Here is a 10,123-nt window from a genome sequence, read left to right on the forward strand (position 1 = left end):
TGTCATCACACCTTTATTGCCCAAAAAATTGCATTTATTGCACATTCATCAAGCAAGTGACCTATGCAGGACACTATCTCTGCAAGCTCAGATGTGCACGCGCAGGCCTTGCATTTATGGCTTTGCTATCTTGGCAGCCCTGTGTTCTATTGCTACCTGTGAATGTGCCAAGCAGATTGGTCTGAACGGCATCACAAGTAGCTAAACACATTTTAGAGCGCAATGAACTGGGCTAGTTGGTACTACTTCATTATGTCACAGTGCGAGGAAAGAAGCCAAGGCACACAGTGCTGTGTCCCAGCTTTTTCCTCGTTCTGGGAGCACTGGAACAATGAACATTTGAGAACATTCACTTGGAGCTCCTACCATCACATTTGGCTGCATGCTCCAAGCCCAGCTCGTCCAGACATGATTCAAGGCATCACAGTTGTGTTCGCATACATCATCTGTGTAGAGAACAAGTTATTTTGGATTGAAAAATGGCCATCCACCTGTTTTGTACAAGGCTACCAGGAAATCCATACTGATTTCTCAGAAAGGAAGACAAAAAATTCGTACTGTTCCTGGGCTCAAGCCTGGAACCAACACTTTTCCAGGGCTGTTTCTCTACAACTGAGATAGCCAGTAGGCTAGCAATGGGCAGTGTAAGGGCCAATTAGTTGAAAAGTCAAAGCACACAGAATGTGGCAAATGGGTCCTGTGGAAACGTGCAGCAGCTTTTAGCAGAAGATTCTGCGTTAATATCTATTTATGAAAATCAAACTTGAAAGAAAAAACATTACTTGCAGCTGGTTATAAGCTACTTATACCTACTGTGCTTTCCACAGAACTCATTTGTCATATTCAGTGTCCATGCGCTTCAAACTGAATTTGCCCTCGCACTTTGATTACTAGCATACTGGTTAGCTTAAATGGTAGAGCGACCACCCCGAAAAAAAGTCGTTCTCGAGTTCAAACTGTGGACCATGTCAAATTTTTCGCCAACTAAAATGCTGTTCTTTACGAGAAATCCATATGAATTTTATCGTAGCTTTGTGCAACAAATGGGAGTGGATGGCCATTTTTACATTCATAACCGTTTCTATGTTGTGCAGAACTCCGCTGTTATAAACGAGTCATTTTCTAGCAGCCAACAGCACATCATAGTGTTTGTAGATCTGGAGTGCTTCCCAATACGGACCACTGAGAATGGCACAGTTGCATTGTGGGGCAAAAGTATATGGACAGTTTGTGCCACTGAGCAAGCTTATGTTATGAGGCCCAGCAGCACATAGTGCTGGCATTGTTGACATAGTTCCTTGAAAGGCAGTGGGGGTTAACATAGGCTGAAGTTGAGGCATCTCCGTTGTAGTGCAGACAAAACGGGTGCGGATAGTTCGTTCATGCTACTGAGAGAAAGTAACGGAAGACATGGCAGCAACACACAATGCCGTTTATGAGTTTGCAAGGCAGGCCAACTGCACCAAGGCGGATGAACTGCAAACAAGAGAGCCACATGGTGTTTCTAAGTGTCAGGCTGTACGTCACGAAAATTTAGCTCAAGAAAGTGAGCCCATAGTGTGCACTATAGGTGAGACCGCATCTGTTTGTATATAACATGGCAAATAAGCTGATTGGTACAAACTGAGTGAGAAGAGTTTAGCAAGAGTTTCATGCCACATCTTGAATGTGCTTGAAAAAGTGCGTGAGCCAACATGTTAATAGGCTGCTATCGAACAATGTATCTAGTTTTTCTTTTCGAGTAAGACCTGTATATCCAAAAGTTGGCCTCCCAGACAAATATGTATTATGGGTGTCATACTGTCAATTTTGATCACGATGGGACCTGACTGGGTAGAATTTCTCTACTGTGATTATTTACTGTATGCAAGTTGCAGAAACGAGTCAATCACTGTTGAGAAATTTGACCCTGATTGGGCTTAATTGCGATCAGCAGTGCACCATGTGACAACGGTATCATCCGAGTTAGTTTCTAAGTATGGTCTACATCCAAGCCGTGGATGGATCAACCTGTAAACCTAAAGCGGCGGCACTTACGACTGCAGTTTCGCAAAGTCGTACTCTGTCTTGCTGTAGCTTTTAGCACACCATTCTTTCTATAACTGTTTGAGACGCCTTGTATACAACTGTCTACATCACATGTTTTTGCTAGTCGTGTTGACTAGTGGCTAAGAAAGAACAAGATACATTTAAGAGTGGATAAATTGAACCTCCTGTGTAATAGATCTGTTTTCAACTTCATTTTGCAGTGTACCGTTAAATATAGTCAATTAGCAGAAGGCACTACCATGTTTGATGTTCCGCTTTTTCCAAGTCACCTAAAAAGTATAATTTATCTTTGCTCGAAATGATCATAACCAAAAAAAGAAAAATTAGTACTATATTTCTAGCCTGAGATTTCATTCTATTTTTGCAAAAAGCAGAACATGAATGACTTCAGGTTCAATGCAATTGCAGTTTAATCAAGATTAGTTACTATAAAGCACATACATGACAATATTTTTGTTGCAACGTCGAGTCCCTTGAGATAATGTGCAACTCTGACGAATTACAGGCAGTTCTTCATAGATCGCGTCTGAAAGGGTTTAATGTAGTCGAATGAAAGCTCGCACTTGAATCGAAAGTTCAACCCGACTTGCAGCTCAGTTGTAGCAAGTTCTACTGTGCGTTTAGTTCTGATTTTTTTCTTGCACGAAGTTATACAGAACACACCCTCAATTGGTGCGCTGCTGGCAGGCACTGATTAGTTACTGCATATGCTACCTTTAGGTAGCGTAGCCAGTAACTCTAGCACTGATAAGAAGAAATCAGCGTCTTTAGGTCAAGGGTGCTTGAACTCTTCCAAAAACACCCCCTTTCGTGAAAATGAGCAAGTGTAGCGCAAGAATCTTCAAAAGCTTTACGTTGCGAGGGGTGCTGGACGTGAACAATTCTGTCTTATCAATAATGCAATGTCCTGATGCACTGACAGCGCAGAGGTCATCAAAAGCAAGCTATCGCTTCCATTATAGCACTAAAAGCGCCTTCAAAGCAAAGCTGTCAAATTGAAATCACGGTTTACATGTATGTACAAAAAAAAAGAGGGGGTGGGGGGCTGGGCAGTCATCGACGCCCATTAGCAAAGCAATATTTGTTCGCGGCAATACCTAGTACATCTGAATTTGCTGCACAGCTTTAGCTTATATTTTGTGTGGTACCCGCGCGTTCATGCACGTTCACGATCGTGTCCAGATCATCGGAAATGAATTTTCAGAGCTCGACTGGCTCGATACCACATCTAGCGCAAGTTAACGATCAAAGAGCTCGATACCTATCGAAAGCGCAGAGCATGACACTCATACAAAGCACAATGTTGAATTGGAAGTTGCATCGGAACGTGTATCTTACCAATGACCTCACCTGCTGTGGTGGGCGAGCGGAGTCGAGTACGAATATCCACGGGTGAAAAAGGCACCACACCTTCACGTGTGAGAAAACATACCCTAAACTCGATAGCGAGCGTTAATGTTAACATTACCAGGTACAAGAAACTAGCGAAAGAACAATTTACATCGCGCAAACGCTGCAAATTGCAAATAAACAATCCGCCATTGCAGACGATGTCGATGTTGATCGAGCTCTCCTCTGTAATAAAGGATTCGTGCCGTAGCCAGAAAACGTGTGCAAATACCGCTGCAATAACAATAACAATAATAATAATAATAATAATAATAATAATAATAATAATAACAACAACAATAATAATCTAAGCATTCATAAAGAAAGAAACAGATCTAAATCGATTCTGACTCTGTCCTCGTGGCTTGAAAGGAAACTGCATTGCATTACTGTAATGAATGTAGTGCAGGAACCGCATGCACAAGTATGCATTATCAACACAGGAAGACACAACCAGGTTAAGCTTTGACAATAAGGCTTTATTAAAATGCTGGTTTGGTTCCTCCATAGCTTTGGGAAATCAATGTCATTTAACACCTCTACAATCAGTAATACAATATCTGAAATGAGAAATCATAAGTGAGAAATGGGCAGGTCAGCACGTTCACCAATCGAACACTTTGCATTCCAGTCAATTATTAATTACAGCAGCAGTTGTGTCAGATAGAGCAGATGAGACATATGAGTGACTTAAATTTTATATTTAGTGGAAACCTCGGTCCAGTGCCAACATCAACACATAGTACTTTTCATATTTGTTGAGGCATGTGGTCATCATTGGCAATAATAATAATAATAATTTCTGGGGTTTTACGTGCCAAAACCATGAGGTAGGTAAAGGCACGCTGTAGTCGAGGGCTCCGGAAATTTTGACCATCTGGTGTTCTTTAACGTGCACTGCCATCGTACGTACCCGGGCTTCTACCATTTCGCCTCCATCGAAATGTGACCGCCGCGGCCGAGATCGATCCATGACTTTTGGCTCGGCACTGTTGTGGCCGCCTCCAGCTTTGCAATGCTTTGCACTATGTGCAATGCCCGACTCGTTTCAGTTACTGTTTCAGGTGGGCTCTCATAGTCGTCATTGTCAGTGCTTGACAATGTGTTAGCAATGACCACACAGTGAATGTGCTTGCACACTTTGAAGTGTATCTGGTGCGCACACACTGCACATTCATTGCATCTCAAGGGACAGCAAGCAGCATCCCCGACTTTTGTCACTGTATAAGAGTGCCCTTTAGTAGACTGAGATGGCACAGTCTACGTGCCGTCTTCGTTTAATTTGGCACAACCTGCCATTTCAGTGCCAGATCTGTGGTACCTTTCAACTGCACTCAACTTCTTGCCCTTTGATCATCTGGATTGCCCTCTTCATCAAAAAATGATATGTCAAGTCCATGAGTGCAGAAATTAGTTTATCAACACGCTTATTCTTTCCCTCCAGCATGCTGTGCTTCATCGTCCTGTGCATGCTCTCAAGGTGCATGTTGGTGTTGATACCTGCCCTCGTCCTAAAGCAGTAGGCCCGCTCTTGAGGTCTAACTGCATAGTTGTCCTTGAAGTACTTCAGAAAATCCCTCAGTTTTTCTTCCTCAGTGTCAAGGAATGATTGAAGATACTTTTCAAATTCTTGCTGGTCAAGGAACTCTAAAAGGAGTCGCACGTTGTGGTACATGTCTGGCCTCAGTTGTTTTTCTACAAACTCATGTATCTTCTTCTGCCAATTCCTATCCACATGCCAGGTGCAGAGAAGTTTCAGCTGAGGGACACCCATAACTGACGACCATGCCTTGTAAAATTGTGAGGCGTCATCAGACATAAATGTCTTAGCAGCCACTTTTTCGTTGATGGCACACTCAAGAGACCTGAAAAAGCTGCCAAGTTTTCCTCATTCATCCTGTTGCAGATGAAATAGGCTATAGGTATACCTTATCCCACTTCATCTAGCACTAGAAGAGTGGTCAGCTCAAACTGTTACCCTGTAGTTCCATGTGTTGAGTCAAGACACACAGTGCCCGTGCCCAATTCTTCTAACAGCTCTTTTTGTGGCTCTGTCATCAAAGCAAGGGCAAAATCTGTTGCACCAAAAGTACCAGTTGGGTCCACTGCACCTTGTGCCTTATACAGACAGACAAGTGTTTCACCTTTGTCTTACATTGCTTTCACCCACATATCTACACTGACAGCATCATTGGTGTGACACTGTTCAGGAGCAGCAATGTGAAACTACCGTTTGATGTTATGCAGAGTTATGCGTTCTGCCAAATGTGCTGGCCTCAGCTTACATGCCCCCAACAGATGTTCTTATATTATTCAATATGGTTTTCATGGGCACACCACGCTCCAGGTCCTCTGCTACGTTGGTTAACCCCGTTGGCCTTTTCTTTGTCACTCATCCTCAAGTGCTGAATTTCTGCTTTATGGCCATAATGCTTTCTTTGGTACCTTACATTTATGGTGATATCTTCAGGTGCCGGGCTCTGAGTGTTCTCCTTCTTCGTCACAGTAATAAATGAAAGACATATCTTACCGGACTTGCAGGTACCCTGACTTTTTTCTCGACGATTACCATGACCTTCCTTTGGCCTAGCCACTCCTGATCTATTAGAGTAGTAGTGGCTCCTCGTTTCCCCACTGGCCAGCTTTTTGGGAGCCGTGTGAAGAACAAACCAACAGTTCGCCTCTTCCTGAGCTTTCCATTCACTGAATTCTGTAATACAAATACAACATAGTATCAGAGAGAGACATTAAACCAACGAAAATAGTTCAAAGGCCTTAGACATAGATTACAGGGGCGTAGTCAAGGGGGGGGGGGTTCAACCCCCCCCCCCCGAAATTTTTTCAATTTTGCTTGCGTATATAGGCACGCACACATACAAACGCACGCACGAACATACATAAAGTATGGTTGAACCCCCCCCGAAAAAAATTTCTGGCTACGCCCCTGATAGATTAATGTCAAATGTTTTATTTTGCTCCCTCACTCTCTCTGCTTCACAAAATAAATTAAGTCCTTCAGTTACCCTTCATCTCATTCAGTGCACTGATATTCTTTCTGAAAAACTTCTGAAGCATAAGTTTTTGACCGAGCTTACGAATGTGCTATCAACGGCAAAAACGACTGGGTGATAAATGTGACATGAGATGAACATGGGTTTTAACAAAAATGGGTCATACAAATGAAGAAACAAAGTATACGGCTTAACAGCGGAGGTCATCAAAAGGTATTAAAAAAGCCTTTAAAAGGTTAAAACTTAAAAAGTAAGAACAATAAAAGTCAACAGGTTTTGCAAAAACACAATATCTTTCTTCGAGAGCACACGTTTTCCAGAGTTGTGTGTGACCTTGCGGAGACCTTGTTGCACAGACTCAAGAAAACCAGTGATGTGCCTCCAAACAACAAAGATGGGACAAAAACTGCTGTTATCCCATACGTGCACCAAGTGTCACATAGGATTAAGAAGGCTGCAGGGTGCGCAGGAGTCAGTGTAGTGTTTACCGCCCACAACAAACTTTGGAGGCCTGTGCAAGCGTGTAAACGTGAACAGTGAAAGGCCTGACATGCTGCAAGAAGCACACCACGCGGTTTTTGTCTTGTAAATGCGGCATCGTGTGTAAGATTCCGCTCTCTTGTGGATGTGTTTACATTGGCCAAACTGGCCAATGTATTAACGATCGCTTGCGTGAACACGCCAACAATTTAAAAGTCTGACGGCAACATGGCCTTACACTGTGCAGCTTGCGGTTGTACCCCCTTTCTTGACCAGGCTGTCATAGCTCGAGAAATATATGATGCATCATGTGCAGAACAGCTCGGACCCAGCTGTGTCAGCATGCCCTCTGTGTCACTCACGAAGAAAGAGTGCGTTTTTGCAAAACTTTTATTGTTGTTCTCACTTTTTAAGTGTTAACCTTTTCAAGGCCATTTTTAATACCTTTTTACAGCCTCCTTTGTTCAGCCGCATCATTGTTTCTTCATTTGGATGATCCGCTTTTTGTTAAAACCCATGTTCATCTCATGTCTCATTTATCACACAGCCGTTTTTGCCGTTGATAACGCATTCATGAGCTCGGTCAAAAACTTCTGTATGGTATCAAAGGTTTTTTCGCTTTGTCGCCCTGTTTCCATGGGCACGTTACCGCCTGTAATCTTTAGCGAGAAAAAAAAAAGCGTAAGGAAGAAAAAAAATTAAATTTTTTTTTTGATAGTCTTGTTCTGAAGCACTCGATGTTACCACGTGATGAGTGTAGCGCATTAAATGTTAGTTGGAAGTAGCGCTCTATGTGTCGTTTTCACTGTCCCTGTCTTGTGCGCTCACCTGTTTCAACACATCATGTATCCACCGGACATATTTGCTCTGCTTTGTTTTTAGAGGGAAAACAAAAAAGCGACGCAAGCGGCAGTACTTTCAGTGTGATCGAGCAAATTGTGAAAATTAGTGCCTCTGTGCATACTTGTTTTCTTTTTTTTTTCTACGCGACAAGCACATGCGAATTATAACTAGCTGGCACAGTGAATGCACGTGGAAGCGGTCATATGCTGTACAGCCTCACCACAAAAGATGATAAAAATGCACTGACACTGTCTTTTCCAAAACAGGATGGGTACTGACCTTTATCTTTGTGGAACGCCTGCTGCACGTAGTCGGCGGCGAATTTGTGCGCTGCGATGTGGTGCTCCACATATTTTTCCAGTGAAGACAGGCCAACGCCACAAACGTCGCATTTCATGGGAGTATTGACTTTTGCGGCTACTTGACGACACCGACGACACTTCGTTACACGTGCGCGGAGACAGCGCCGGCGGAGGTGAAGATAATTAGGGACGAAATTCATGAAGCACGTGACATACTAGGCACTCCGTGGCGACACGGGGAAAAGTCAAAACCAACTTAGGGAAAAAAAGTCTTCAAGTGACGTCACACGTGGGTGACGTAGCAGTGACGTCATCCATTGTTCGCGAGAGAGCCCTTACTCCGGCGAAACGCATGTTGCAGTGCGAGGAATATACGCACGACAACTGCGTGGCCGAAACCGCATCACCGCAGGGCCAAAAAAACAAGGCGCAGTTTCGTAGCGGTGGGTGGGAACAGGAACTGACGTTAACTTGACAATTGTTTGTTGAGACCTGGTTTAGACCAATCGACGAGCTCAGTGCTACGTCAGCTCGGCGATCGCCGAGTTGACGTCACTGCGCGTACGAGGAGGATTGGTCAGGCGTAGGAAAGAAGCGCGAGAATTGTTTTTCGAAATGAAGGGTCTGCGCGGCGCGCAGCGCTGTAATATTCGGAAAGCGTGATCGCCGCGGTCTACTGTACGGATTAGCGAGCTTGTTTGGCGGGTGTAAAAAAAAAGTCGTAGCCTGTTTACGGGCCCTTTATTAAACTTCAGTCTTACGGTATAACTGGTCCTGCGCAAACATTCCTAAAAAACTAGCTATTTACTTCACCGAATGTATACGGTACGCCTAGCGGACACATTCTCGGCAACTAAATGCATTAATGAGGGTGTACCACAGGTCGGACTTTCTCAATTCACCCGACAACAATCATTGCATTTTATACGCCGATGACACTTACATATCTTCATCTCATAAATCTCTTACTGTTCTCACATCAAGGGTAAATACTGCATTGAGTAACATCATGGACTGGTGCAGCAATAATTACTTAGTTCTTAATTCTTTAAAAACAAAATATATGGTGTTTAAGACTGCTCAAAGGCCCTTAACAATTATTCCCGATCTAACACTTGGGACTCATTCCATACTCGCTTGCGATGACGTCACGTTTCTTGGCATACATCTTGACCCTAACCTCACATTCCGCTTTCATTTCCACCATCTCAAGTATAAAAATTGACCGCGTATCTGCTTGCTACGCTGCAAATGCCGTAAAAGACGATAGACGAGCGCTGCGTGAGATATGGGCGCCATCTGGCATACGTCGGGAAACATCACTGTAACGGGAAAAGTACCGCGTTCGTTTTCTCTTGGCCGGGTGGACGCAGACAGTAGGTGGGGTAAAGCGTTAGGTGCACCCATATAGCCGCTTAAAAACGGCTTCACTTGGCTTGAAGTGTTTGAATAGGTGGCGGCAGAGTAGCGTTCAGGCCGCCGTTTATTTCTGCGTGGCGAGTGTTCGCAGAGAAAGCGAGAAGGCACTACTGGTGTTTGTTTTGAGCGTGAACCCGTGAACTGTGTGCGTTGTGATTCATGTGCAAGTCGTTGCCGCTTTTGTTTCTGCGATGTCCCCGTGTTCAGTGGACCGCCGCCAAATCTATAAGCAACGATAACGAGCTGTACGAGCGTAAGATAAAGGCCATGTGTTACGTGATTTGGGAGTGTCTGTGTTTGACGCACAGCTTGTACTGTGGCGTACGTGTATGTGTGGTAAGTGCGTGCTTTGCGGATCGATCGCTCACAGTTGGAAAGTCAATTGGGCGAAGTGTACTTGAACCATCACCTTTATTTAAGTTCCGTCTTGCGTAGCTGTGCGAGACAGATATGGAATGCACAAGTTGGAAGCGACGGGATATACAATGCGTTCACCCGACTTATATTGTCCGTGTAGCTTATGCTGTCACCGATGATCACAATCGGTTTTCTAAGCAGCGTGTGTTTCAATAGGTGCATACAAATGAACAAGGAAGTAAATTGGAACATTTATTGCTGGGAGCACTGGTA

At 43.9% G+C, this 10,123-nt stretch overlaps 1 long non-coding RNA gene across 2 annotated transcripts; it reads right to left on the minus strand.

Annotated features, from left to right (window-relative positions):
* Window positions 1-534: 534 nt before the first annotated feature.
* LOC125757667 (uncharacterized) lies at window positions 535-8,340 on the minus strand. Of its 2 annotated transcripts, none has more exons than XR_007415417.1 (3): window positions 8,052-8,340; window positions 3,400-6,148; window positions 535-1,476 (listed from the first exon to the last, which is right to left on the minus strand). It is a non-coding gene; the product is annotated as an uncharacterized LOC125757667 (long non-coding RNA). The 2 variants fall into 2 exon arrangements; XR_007415416.1 differs by having other exon boundaries at window positions 3,388-6,148.
* Window positions 8,341-10,123: the final 1,783 nt, after the last annotated feature.

This window comes from Rhipicephalus sanguineus, chromosome 1 (genome assembly GCF_013339695.2).
Source record: "Rhipicephalus sanguineus isolate Rsan-2018 chromosome 1, BIME_Rsan_1.4, whole genome shotgun sequence".
In the NCBI taxonomy this organism is placed as follows: Eukaryota; Metazoa; Arthropoda; class Arachnida; order Ixodida; family Ixodidae; genus Rhipicephalus; species Rhipicephalus sanguineus.